Raw genomic sequence first — 13,166 nt, 5'->3', positions numbered from 1 at the left:
TTTATGTAAGTCGCTTTGGATAAAAGCGTCTGCCAAATACTTAAACATATATAAACACCTGAAAGTCTTCATATCAGCTAAAACCACCAATCTGTTTCACTGGATTCAGAATAAAACCAAATTCTGTTCAACCCAACAATGTTAGTATTTGAATATTGTTACTTGAAGACTGATTCCTGGTTACAATTATACTGTTAAGAAAGTATTGTCTTATACTTTGCCTAAAATGAGAATGCATCATAATCAGTGGCGGCTGGTGAATTTTGTTTTAGGTGGGGCTGAAAGTTTGTAAACCAAACCCCTGTAGGGGGGTCATCCTCCCCCAGAAGATTTCTTTGTGATTTTCACATACAAATATTGAAGATCTTTGATCCTTCTCAACTCTGTGGTAATATTATTTTCATAAAATACAACCAACAGTACGTTAATGTTAAATCTCACTTGTGAAAAGTAATCCCCCAATTCCTATTTTCAACAGTCCGCTCATTTGAGTAGGAAAACGGTGAACACCACCATCTTTGTTTTCTACCTGTCATCTGTCAGTTTCGGCTGCTCGCCGGCTCCTCATCAGCACTTCAAGATGGCGGCCAAATTGCTCACGTCACAGCAACCAATTCTACTTATAAGATGTCTATGGTTATAACGTCATTGCAAACACGGCAATCTGTTGCGTCCACTGCAGTTTGCTACCTTATTCATACTTTTTGTCAAGTGATTTTTTTTTAAGCAGGGTTTCATGAGGTACCTATACATAACGTTACGTTAGTCAATGTATCACACACAGTAACGTAACTTTAGTCAATGTATCACACACAGTAACATTACGTTAGTCAATGTATCACACACAGTAACATTACGTTAGTCAATGTATCACACACAGTAACATTACGTTAGTCAATGTATCACACACAGTAACGTAACGTTAGACGGCAGTCAGCAGCACCGCGTATTTTAGCCACCTACAAAAAGACAAACATAGTCAAATAAAGGTCAGTTAAAATGTATACTATATTAAGAATATGTGTACATATTGCATAGGGTCCTGACATCTAAAAAGTACAACTCTGTTCATTGTTATGTTCATATATTTGTTATGTTTTTCATGTGTACGCACACATAAACACACATACAGTATGAGATGAGATCAATGAGATAAGGTAAGAACAGGATAGAAACTGCTGTGGAACTAGTTACAATGCAATATGCCATGGAAATACAATGTTAACACTTTTGTGCAAATAAGTACAGTTGCACTTGTTTTTTTTTCAAATGTGTTTATTCTGTAAAGGAATGAGTTACATGTTTAAAATGACTGGTTAATAAGTGCTATTTTGAAGTGCAATGTCAGCACTATCTTTTTCCCTGCAATTTCAAATGCACTTGTTTTAATAAATAAATACAGCGTTTTAAAAGCATACACAATCTGTGTAAATATATTAGTCTGTGGTTAAATGACTTGAAAGTACTCAAAACTCAAAATGCAGGACTTGGGACTTGATTTGAGACTTTCCAGTCTTGACTTTGGACTTGACTCGGACTTGCCCTGTCTTGACTCGGGACTTGACTCGAGACTTGAGGGTAAAGACTTGAGACTTACTTGTGACTTGCAAAGCAATGACTTGGTCCCACCTCTGGTTACTTCTGGTTTAACGCAATGCCATTATAACTGACGTTAGCCATGCCAATTGATGAGGAAAAAGTGTAATCCATTCCAATCACTTGTAAGAGACAAAAATGGTCTTTGTATCTGTGTTTACCAATTTTAGATGATGTTTTACAATTTGATGATCACTATATTTGACGTGTTTATACTCTGTAGAACAGCGTGAATGCTACACATATTCCACCAAGCTGGCGAGGTAAAACTAGGGATGGGAACAGGTGGCAACGTAAACAGTACCCAGACCGAAAAAAGAAGAAGCTATCAGCGCTTCGTTTTGGTACTAAGTGAGTGCAGAATCTTTCACCTGCAACAAGTACTTGGCAGTGATATTGTACAATTAACGACTTGTAAATAATGTAGCGTCCTGACAAAAGCATACAGAGTCTAATATTCTTTATAAACTTACCTTAACACACCAACAGCAGCCTTCATAAGATTGTTAGCCAGTAACCATAACAACAACACAACACTCTCATTATGCACCAATGGCCATTATTGCGAGTGAGGTTGCTGTCACGAATATCAATATTACCACATAAGTGTAGCTTTATGCATGTTCTCTGTGTGCTGTATTTCTGCAATAATTATGGCAATTTGTTGTACATTTTATTCCTTATTTTTTAATCCATTACAGTACTTAGTTATCATTTAATGTACAAAACTGAAGTATTTAAATTACTAGTCTTTGAGGTTTTTTTTGTTTTTTACAAAAAATTGCATGTTTTCAATATTAAAATATGTTTTTCAAGTACTGATTTGATACAAGTATGAGTTAAAATGTAATCAATGAAACGCCATAAAACTACATTCATTCAACCGTCAATGTAAATATTGTGTAGCAGATGATATTCATGTTTATTTTGCATTATCCACTAAATGTATTTCATGTTGTAGTGCTACAAAAGATAAATATTTAGTGCAGTCACTCATTGTTAAATGTGTACTGACGTCATAGCACACAGAGCCTTAATTAATGCCTTTAAGTCATTATCATTGTTTACTGCATTTCATGCAATTTTGACTATACTATGGGAACACTGTAATATTATGTTTTCTAAAATGTATTATTGTTAATGTAGCATTTTTAAAATGTGATTTACAACAAATATTAAGTTCTTGAAAATGGTTATGAATGGAAGAATATCATTTAGTAAATGTTTGTGAAGGCATTAATGGTTTTCAACTATAAGTGAACACCTAAAGAGGACCTTTTATGCAAAACCATCTTTTCGTGAATTTGGGATCTGCATAATTACTGAAAATGTGAAATAATAAAATATATATATAGAGGCATTGCTGAGGTATTTATAAATCTAGTTTGCCTTCCTTCATATTTCCTCCAAAAGAGCATTCTGGACTTTGGCAACTATGAGGTTTTTCCAACATGTGACATCAGCGGATATCTCCATTTATGATAGCGATTTACCTGAAGAGTTTTGCGCGAGTCCACCATTGTAGTCTAACATTGTAATCAATAAGTTCCTTATATTTCTCTATCCTGCTATCTCTATCCCCTCCTGCTCCGGCCCGGCTGCACCAAATGATGATATAAATACATTTAATTAAGTCAAATACAAATAAGGCAACAAGAGAAGTATCCCACTCTTCTCTTTTGTAAAGTAAATTAGTACAGCCGATATGGGCATCTACATCAACTATATGATTTGCCTGAGAAGCTGGACAGGACAAAAACATTTAAAAAAAAATTCTCTATCCTTTTGTTGTGGGGCAGACTAGCTCGTACATGCACATGCATCCTCCGCTTTTGCTATTTATAATAAAAAGTACTGTATAATTCTAATTTATATCTGTCAGTACACTATTATGCAAGCACTAAAAACTACAACATGGCTTACGGGGAAAAGCCGCAGTCAAAGTGGAGGCACATAAATAAGACCACAAAACAGCGCATCCTGAAGAGACAGTCATAAAGAGGTTTGATGATGGTCTGTAAAATATAATCTATCCAAAATTGTGACTAAAGAACCACCATTACATGTTATGTAGATGCACAGGTGTTTTAAATGTAGAAAAACAAGTCTGTTAAAAACAATAAATTACTTTATAAACCCACTTATTTTGTTAGTGTCTATCTTTATAACAATGCAATTAATCTAAATCTAAAACAAGTTGAGGGCTTTTCTTAGTATTTTAGGTAAGATTAAAACTATTGATTAGATTAATTAGCCCTGCATGAGGTGGTGACTTGCCCAGGGTGTACCTCGCCTTCCGCCCGAATGCAGCTGAGATAGGCTCCAGCACCCCCTGCGACCCCGTAAAGGGACAAGCGGTAGAAAAACGTATGGATGGATGGATCAGATTAAATACATATTATAATAAATAAATCACTTATTTTGACAGCACTCGTTCTAATATAATATGATAGAATGGTTACAGCAACTTCCTTTTAGTGTAAATTAAGTTTTTAGAAAAGCTCTAAAATGAAAACGTTGTGTCATAATAGTCATCTTAAGAGACGCTTGTCTTATACAGCGCCTGTCATTGCGTTAAAGTTAAAATCCTCTGTGGTTTTTGCTTTTGGCTAAATAGACACGACACTTTTTTCAGTGTGTTTGCGTGTGTGTGTGTGTGTGTGTGTGTGTGTGTGTGTGTATGTGTGTGTGTGCGCGCGCGCCAGTGCTTACAACAAAGAATGGGAACTGGACTGCTGCAGACTTGAAGATATTGGAATTTACAGCACACACACTCACGACATTCACACACGCATTCTCGGACCTCCCCTTCCCTTGAGGGTCTAGAAGCTAATTAGCTGCTAAAGCATTTATTTATCACAGATAAACTGTCAAACAATCTCACTGGCATGTCCCCAATGGAAATACAAAGTACTCATTAGTTTGTTCAATTAAGCTTTCTTTCCCCTACTCCCCACTTCACCACAGGAGAACAGACTTTTTGGTAAAGTGTGGAAAGTTCAGATGTCTTTTGTGACAAAGGTGGAAGCCCATTGACATCAATATCTGATTGCATGTGGTTTGTGTTAGACTTTAACTCTAAAAACAAATGGATTGGAATGTAGACATGTTCAACCAGGATGATAGATTTGTAATGTTCTACTCTCTAATTGAAAAAAGTCAGTGTTTAATGGTTGTGATAAAATGACCCATGGTGAAGCCATATTATCAGTTTTTCACATATTTGACAACTGAACTTTGCAAGGCAAGGCTATTCCACTACATTATGAAGAGAGCTGCAGGTTTAAGAGCCCAACGGTTCAGGGGCCAGACATTGAAATTTGAATGTTTTGTCAGAAAGTGCCTCCGCAGGTTATATTCCTTTGAGACTGCGTTTACTAAATTGCAAAGGAAACACATCGGCTTTCACACTGCGCTGTCCATAAATCCATTATTCTGCCCTCGCTACTCGATTTCAGCGTGTGCCGCTACACTGGTAGTTAACAGCACTAAGAAACAGAAGCTCCAGAAGTTTTGTTGAGGATTGATATTCCTTTTTTTGAATTATTTTCCCTCCTCAGTTGTATTTCTTGACGCTTCTTCCTTAATTTAGGTTTGTTGGCAGTAGGGCTGCGCTGTATACACGGTATGACGGTAATCACGGTATAAATTTGGCCACAGTAGAGATTTGTGCTCTACCGTCAATGACGTCATCGTAGCTGCCTCTATGTAAAATTGGCCGCAAGCTTGGCAAAGAAGAAGGAGCTGGTAAAAAACAAAAACATTTGGACATGGTTCGGGTTTAAAAAGTCAGATGTTGAGCAGAAAAATGTCATTAAAATTATTTTATACATTCCCAGCACTGGGCCGATAGTAGTAATGGTTTATGGTATGAGTTTATTTCGAACATGTATACAATTACAACGTGATACATCACAATTTCCAGTTTCTCTTTTCAACATGTGGGAAGCCAATTAATCGATCGGTAAATGGAAATAAACTCAATAACTTTGCCGTCATCGATACATTGCTACGTCTGTCATGTTCATGAGGAAGCTGAGAACGACTCATTTATTTCAGCCGTCTCCGTTTCAACACGCATAAGCTAACATTAACAGCTCTGGTGACGCACCTCATGTGACCTACAGTGGCCAAGGATGGACAAACAAGACAATTCTCACAAGACCACAAGTCTTATTCTCTGACATGATAAATTAATTAGAGTTCCTTTGGCTGCCTGACACTTTATACATAACTTGTTATCTACTGCATATATTTTAAACAACTGAGAGGGAATACAATACAATCTATTCAATATGTTGAATTGACTCAGCTTATTTCTAATGCATCTAAGAATGCAAATATCATTCTAGGATCTGTCTTTTAAAAAAAAAAAAAAAAAAAGTCATCTATTTCCATACACATGCATCATTTGCATTCCTTATTCCATGAAACCTTTAAACAGTTCTTTTAAATTGTATCCTGATTATAAAATTTTTATAAGGTATATTTTCAGAGGATATGCATTTTAACAGCATTATTTAGAGAGATAACATTTGAAAAAATGAGTTCTGGCATATTGAATTGGTCAACTAATTCTTATTTAGAAGGGTTTGTCGTACACCGCGACATTTATATCGCAATATATACCGTTACCATCAAGGGATTTAATTTATACCGTGATTTGAATTTTGGGTCATGCTGCCCAGCCCAAGTTGGAAGACAGAAAATATGAACATAAAATAAACATTACAAGTATAAGTATAACGTTAATTAGGCCTAGGCCGATAACAAATTGTGCTCGACAATATACTGACCCACACATTACTGCTGATAAACAATATTTTTACCATTACTTTTTTGACACCAGATTAACCACTGATGAAATGATAATACATAATAATAATGCAAATATACCCTTTAAAATGAAATACAGTTGTATTTCTGGCATATTTTAACATTGTAATTGGAATGTAAACTTTTAAATATCTATGCTAAATAAAACAAACGAACAAACAAAAAGAAAATATAAAAGAATCACAATCAAAAGCAATACGATAGGTTCTGTCTCTGTTAAGGAGGTGGTAGCCCAGCAGGCACAAGTCATTAAAACAACGTTAAAAAACTTGTTGAATTAGGTCCTAACGTTGAGCAACTCAAACCTACCATTGGAACAACATGCTTTTTGATGACATTTAATCTCTGACGTCGATTTGACCATTGAATTTTGGTAATTTCCCAACCGATATTCTACAACACAAATACAACGTTGAAACAACATGCTTTTTGACGACATTTTTCCAGATTGTCACGTTGATTTGACCATTGAAATGTGGTCCAAGCAACAACGTGGATCCAACATTGGACATCAACGTTGTCTCAATTTAAAAATACAACTATTTTGCAATGTTGTTTCAAAGTCCTCTCTGAGCTGCCACCTTAACGTGGTAGAGGAGTTTGCGTGTCCCAATGATCCTAGGAGCTATGTTGTCCAGGGGCTTCTATTCCCCCTGGTAGGGTCTCCCAAGGCAAACTGGTCCTAGGTGAGGGATCAGACAAAGAGCAGCTCGAAGATCTCTATGAAGAACACTGACACGGAACCCAGATTTCCTTCGCCCGGACGCGGGCCACCGGGGCCCCCCTCTGGAGCCAGGCCCGGAGGTGGGGCACGATGGCGAGCGCCTGGTGGCCAGGCCTGTCCCCATAGGGACAGGCCTGGCCCGAAGAGGCAACGTGGGTCCCCCCTCCAATGGGCTCACCACCCATAGCAGGGGTCATAGAGGTCGGGTGCGATGTGAGCTGGGCGGCAGCCGAAGGCAGGGCACTTGGCGGTCCGATCCTCGGCTACAGAAGCTAGCTCTTGGGACGTGGAACGTCACCTCGCTGGGGGGGAAGGAGCCTGAGCTAGTGTGCGAGGTGGAGAAGTTCCGGCTAGATATAGTCGGACTCACTTCGATGCACAGCAAGGGCTCTGGAACCAGTTCTCTTGAGAGGGGCTGGACTCTCTTCTACTCTGGCGTTGCCGGCAGTGAGAGGCGACGGGCTGGGGTGGAAATTCTTGTTTCTCCCCGGCTCAGAGCCTGCACGTTGGAGTTCAACCCGGTGGACGAGAGGGTAGCTTCCCTCCGCCTTCGGGTGGGGGAACGGGTCCTGACTATGGTTTGCGCTTACGCGCCAAACCGCAGCTCAGAGTACCCACCCTTTTTGGATTCACTCGAGGCAGTACTTGAGAGTGCTCCCCCGGGTGATTCCCTCGTCCTACTGGGGGACTTCAATGCTCATGTTGGCAGCGACAGTGAAACCTGGAGAGGCGTGATTGGGAAGAATGGCTGCCCGGATCTGAACCCGAGCGGTGTTTTGTTATTGGACTTTTGTACCCGTCACAGATTGTCCATAACGAACACCATGTTCAAACATAAAGGTGTCCATATGTGCACTTGGCACCAGGACACCCTAGGCCGCAGTTCCATGATCGACTTTGTAGTTGTGTCATCGGATTTGCGGCCTCATGTTTTGGACACTCGGGTGAAGAGAGGGGCGGAGCTTTCTACCGATCACCACCTGGTGGTGAGTTGGCTGCGATGGTGGGGGAGGATGCCGGACAGACCTGGCAGGCCCAAACGCATTGTGAGGGTTTGCTGGGAACGTCTGACAGAGTCTCCTGTCAGAGAGAGTTTCAATTCCCACCTCCGGAAGAACTTTGAACATGTCACGAGGGAGGTACTGGACATTGAGTCCGAATGGACCATGTTCCGCGCCTCTATTGTCGAGGCGGCTGATTGGAGCTGTGGCCGCAAGGTAGTTGGTGCTTGTCGTGGCGGTAATCCTAGAACCCGTTGGTGGACACCGGCGGTGAGGGATGCCGTCAAGCTGAAGAAGGAGTCCTATCGGGTTCTTTTGGCTCATAGGACTCCTGAGGCAGCGGACAGGTACCGACAGGCCAAGCGGTGTCCAGCTTCAGCGGTCGCAGAGGCAAAAACTCGGACATGGTAGAAGTTCGGGGAAGCCATGGAAAGCGACTTCCGGACGGCTTCGAAGCAATTCTGGACCACCATCCGCCGCCTCAGGAAGGGGAAGCAGTGCACTATCAACACCGTGTATGGCGAGGATGGTGTTCTGCTGACCTCGACTGCGGATGTTGTGGATCTGTGGAGGGAATACTTCGAAGACCTCCTCAATCCCACCAACACGTCTTCCTATGAGGAAGCAGTGCCTGGGGGGTCTGTGGTGGGCTCTCCTATTTCTGGGGCTGAGGTTGCTGAGGTAGTTAAAAAGCTCCTCGGTGGCAAGGCCCCGGGGGTAGATGAGATCCGCCCGGAGTTCCTTAAGGCTCTGGATGCTGTGGGGCTGTCTTGGTTGACAAGACTCTGCAGCATCGCGTGGACATCGGGGGCGGTACCTCTGGATTGGCAGACCGGGGTGGTGGTTCCTCTCTTTAAGAAGGGGAACCGGAGGGTGTGTTCTAACTATCGTGGGATCACACTCCTCAGCCTTCCCGGTAAGGTCTATTCAGGTGTACTGGAGAGGAAGCTACGCCAGATAGTCGAACCTCGGATTCAGGAGGAACAGTGTGGTTTTCGTCCTGGTCGTGGAACTGTGGACCAGCTCTATACTCTCGGCAGGGTCCTTGAGGGTGCATGGGAGTTTGCCCGACCAGTCTACATGTGTTTTGTGGACTTGGAGAAGGCATTCGACCGTGTCCCTCGGGAAGTCCTGTGGGGAGTGCTCAGAGAGTATGGGGTATTGGACTGTCTGATTGTGGCAGTCCGCTCCCTGTATGCTCAGTGCCAGAGCTTGGTCCGCATTGCCGGCAGTAAGTCGGACACGTTTCCAGTGAGGGTTGGACTCCGCCAAGGCTGCCCTTTGTCACTGATTCTGTTCATAACTTTTATGGACAGAATTTCTAGGCGCAGTCAAGGCGTTGAGGGGATCCGGTTTGGTGGCTGCAGGATTGGGTCTCTGCTTTTTGCAGATGATGTGGTCCTGATGGCTTCATCTGACCAGGATCTTCAGCTCTCGCTGGATCGGTTCGCAGCCGAGTGTGAAGCGACTGGGATGAGAATCAGCACCTTCAAGTCCGAGTCCATGGTTCTCGCCCGGAAAAGGGTGGAGTGCCATCTCCGGGTTGGGGAGGAGATCTTGCCCCAAGTGGAGGAGTTCAAGTACCTCGGAGTCTTGTTCACGAGTGAGGGAAGAGTGGATCATGAGATCGACAGGCGGATCGGCGCGGCGTCTTCAGTAATGCGGACGCTGTATCGATCCGTTGTGGTGAAGAAGGCAAAGCTCTCAATTTACCGGTCGATCTACGTTCCCATCCTCACCTATGGTCATGAGCTTTGGGTTATGACCGAAAGGACAAGATCACGGGTACAAGCGGCACGAAATGAGTTTCCTCTGCCGGGTGGCGGGGCTCTCTCTTAGAGATAGGGTGAGAAGCTCTGTCATCCGGGGGGAGCTCAAAGTAAAGCCGCTGCTCCTCCACATCGAGAGGAGCCAGATGAGGTGGTTCAGGCATCTGGTCAGGATCCCACCCGAACGCCTCCCTAGGGAGGTGTTTAGGGCACGCCCGACCGGTAGGAGGCCGCGGGGAAGACCCAGGACACATTGGGAAGACTATGTCTCCCGGCTGGCCTGGGAACGCCTCGGGGTCCCACAGGAAGAGCTGGACAAAGTGGCTGGGGAGAGGGAAGTCTGGGCTTCCCTGCTTAGGCTGCTGCCCCCGCGACCCGACCTCGGATAAGCGGAAGAAGATGGATGGATGGATGGTTTCAAAGTCAGTTTTACAGGACATGTATGCATAATCAACAATGTATTAATGTCTTGTGCTTGCTGGGAGGGCACCCTCAAATATAAAAAAAATAAAATGGCTAAGTTTTTGTGACCAAAAATATCATAGTTACCATTATTACCGCAGTATCGTTAAATGTACTCAAAAAGTAATTGTACACACAATAAAATCTTTAATACTCTCTTGGAAGATGAAACATCAAATTCTGTTCTGGCTTCATGACAGCCATATTACTGTCAGGACGTGGACTTTTACGCAGCTTTCTGCGAGGATTGTTTTCCCGAGACGCAAACGGACTAGACCAGACATCGGTAGAAGGTAGGAACATGATTTAATCTTGACTATAAAAAGTACAAACAAAAGGCGCTCACAAGGCGGAGACACAAACTTGGCGCAGGGAACAAAACTAATACTTTAACCTAAACTATGAACATAAAACAAACAACACTTACTGTGATATGAGCAGAGCAGCATGAACTATGAACAAGAACTATGGCGTGGACAGAGCAAACACAGAGTAAATCCAGAGTAAGGCGTCGTAGAGCTGCGACTGGCGGCACTTGGCGTGGTGGAGCTGCGACTGGCGGCACTTGGCGTGGTGGAACTTGGCGTGGTACTTGGACGGGTGCTAGCCTTGGAGCTGGTAGGGTTGCTAGCCTTGGACTTGGCGGAGGTGGCCTAGCTGGGGGCTGCGGCTTGGCATGCCGAAGAACCGGTGGTGGTGGCCGGGCCGGAGGTTGCTGCCTGACTGGGCGCAGTTGAGCCACCCCACTAGCACAGCTCCCAGCCCTAGCCCCCCCCCTCAAGGGGCGGATACCAGACGCACTCTCTGTGGTCTGGAACCTTCTTTAGGGGTAGGTGGAGGGAGGACAGGAGGGGGGTAGAATCCTCCCCTTTAAATTGTCCACAAAGTCCTTCTTTATCCCCACCTGAAGTTGTGTGGGAGAAAAAAAAAGAAGAAAATTCCGTGACGTGGGCGGGGCTTGAGCCTTGGGGGGCGGAGCATGAAATTTAGCAGACTTGGAATGATTAGCTCTAATTTCCATAAACATGTCTTGATAATGTCCTATCATGGAATTAGAGTCTTTTCTTGGGGGCGGCTGAAAAAAAAAAGAGTTCAGAAAAAAAAATCCTGGTCCATGACGTCATTACCAGGCGACGACGTGACGTCATCAGGGCGCGGCCGGGCTGTCTGCAGCTTGCTTCGGCCCAGAGGAGGAGGAGCTTGCGGAAACGACGCTTCCTGCCGGCTCAAAGAAGCCTTCCCTGAAAGCCTCCATCTCCGCCGGCGCGTCCGGCACTGCTTCGGCGCGGCAACTTCTCTGGGCCACACAGAGCTGATCGGCACCAGCTTGCCGCTAGGACCCCACATTAGGTCCCGGCGCTCCCTGGGGGAATGGCGGAGCATTTCTGCATCCATGGCGCGCAGCACCTCCCACGTAAACTCATCCATCTCCTCCAAGTCCGTTGCGAGAAAACTATTTGCTGGCGACATTCTGTCATAACGTGGACTTTTACACAGCTTGCTGCTAGGATTGTTTTCCCGAGACGCAAACGGACTAGACCAGGCATCGGTAGAAGGTAGGAACATGCTATAATCTTGACTATAAAAAGTACAAACAAAAGGTGCTCACAAGGCGGAGACACAAACTTGGCGCAGGGAACAAAACTGATACTTTAACGTAAACTATGAACATAAGACAAACAACACTTACTGTGACATGAGCAGAGCAGCATGAACTATGAACAAGAACTATGGCGTGGACAGAGCAAACACAGAGTAAATCCAGAGTAATGTCGCCAGGTCGACTAACTGGCCAAACAGGCTTAAATAATAGTCTCTGATTAACGACAGGTGTGATTCGAACAAATGAGACAGGTGAAAACTAATGAGTTGCCATGGTGACTAAACAATCAAGGGAGCGTAAACAGGAACTAAAAGAGTCTTAAACAACCAGAAAATAACAAAACATAATCCAGACCACAGAACATGACAATTACTTGTATTAGTGGGTTTAAAAATGTTCATCTTCTTCCATTTTAATTTGTAGACGTTTTAAAAAGATTTTTGAATAAATGCAAATTAGTTGATCAGTTTGTTTCACTTCCGGTTTATGTGACGTCAAGAGAATTCACTTCCTGTTGAACGGATGTCTGTCTGGTTCAACTCGACACTGTGGAGTTTATATCGATAACTTTGCGCAATGTGAATACGGTATCTTAGTTCTTTAGACAGTAATGTGTTTATACAAGTTTAAATTGGGGAATGGCGTTTCTTAAGGGAAAAATACCTTAATTTATATCGTTCATTCTAGTATTTAAGCTAGCTAGCAAGCCAACGCCAGTCCTTTCATAAGTATATCGTAGAGTGTAGTTATCAATCACAGTTTTTCGAACATTTTAAATTAATATTAACCGTCAGGAGTTTTACAGCACACTGCAAAAAGTCAGGGTTCAAAATCAAGAAAATAAAGTACAAAAATGAGGGGTATTTTATTTGAACTAAGCAAAATTATCTGCTAATAGAACAAGAAAATGTGTCAAGACTTTCCAAAACAAGTAAAATTAGCTAACTTCATTGAACCCAAAATACCTTAAAATAAGATTATTCTCACTAATAACAAGTGCACTTTTCATGGTAGAAAAAAAAAAATAGACCTTTTTGCTCAATATGTTGAAAAATATTCTTAAATGAAGTAAATGCTAGTGCCATTATCTTGACATAATGATATGCGCTCAGCATTACATTTATTGAAACCAGCAAACTTATACTAAAAACTAATTTATTGTTCTTAATGGAAAG

The sequence above is a fragment of the Nerophis lumbriciformis genome, linkage group LG06 (genome assembly GCF_033978685.3).
Source record: "Nerophis lumbriciformis linkage group LG06, RoL_Nlum_v2.1, whole genome shotgun sequence".
Lineage (NCBI taxonomy): Eukaryota > Metazoa > Chordata > Actinopteri > Syngnathiformes > Syngnathidae > Nerophis > Nerophis lumbriciformis.
The sequence above is the reverse complement of the archived record's forward strand: the minus strand, read 5'-3'. Positions refer to the sequence as shown.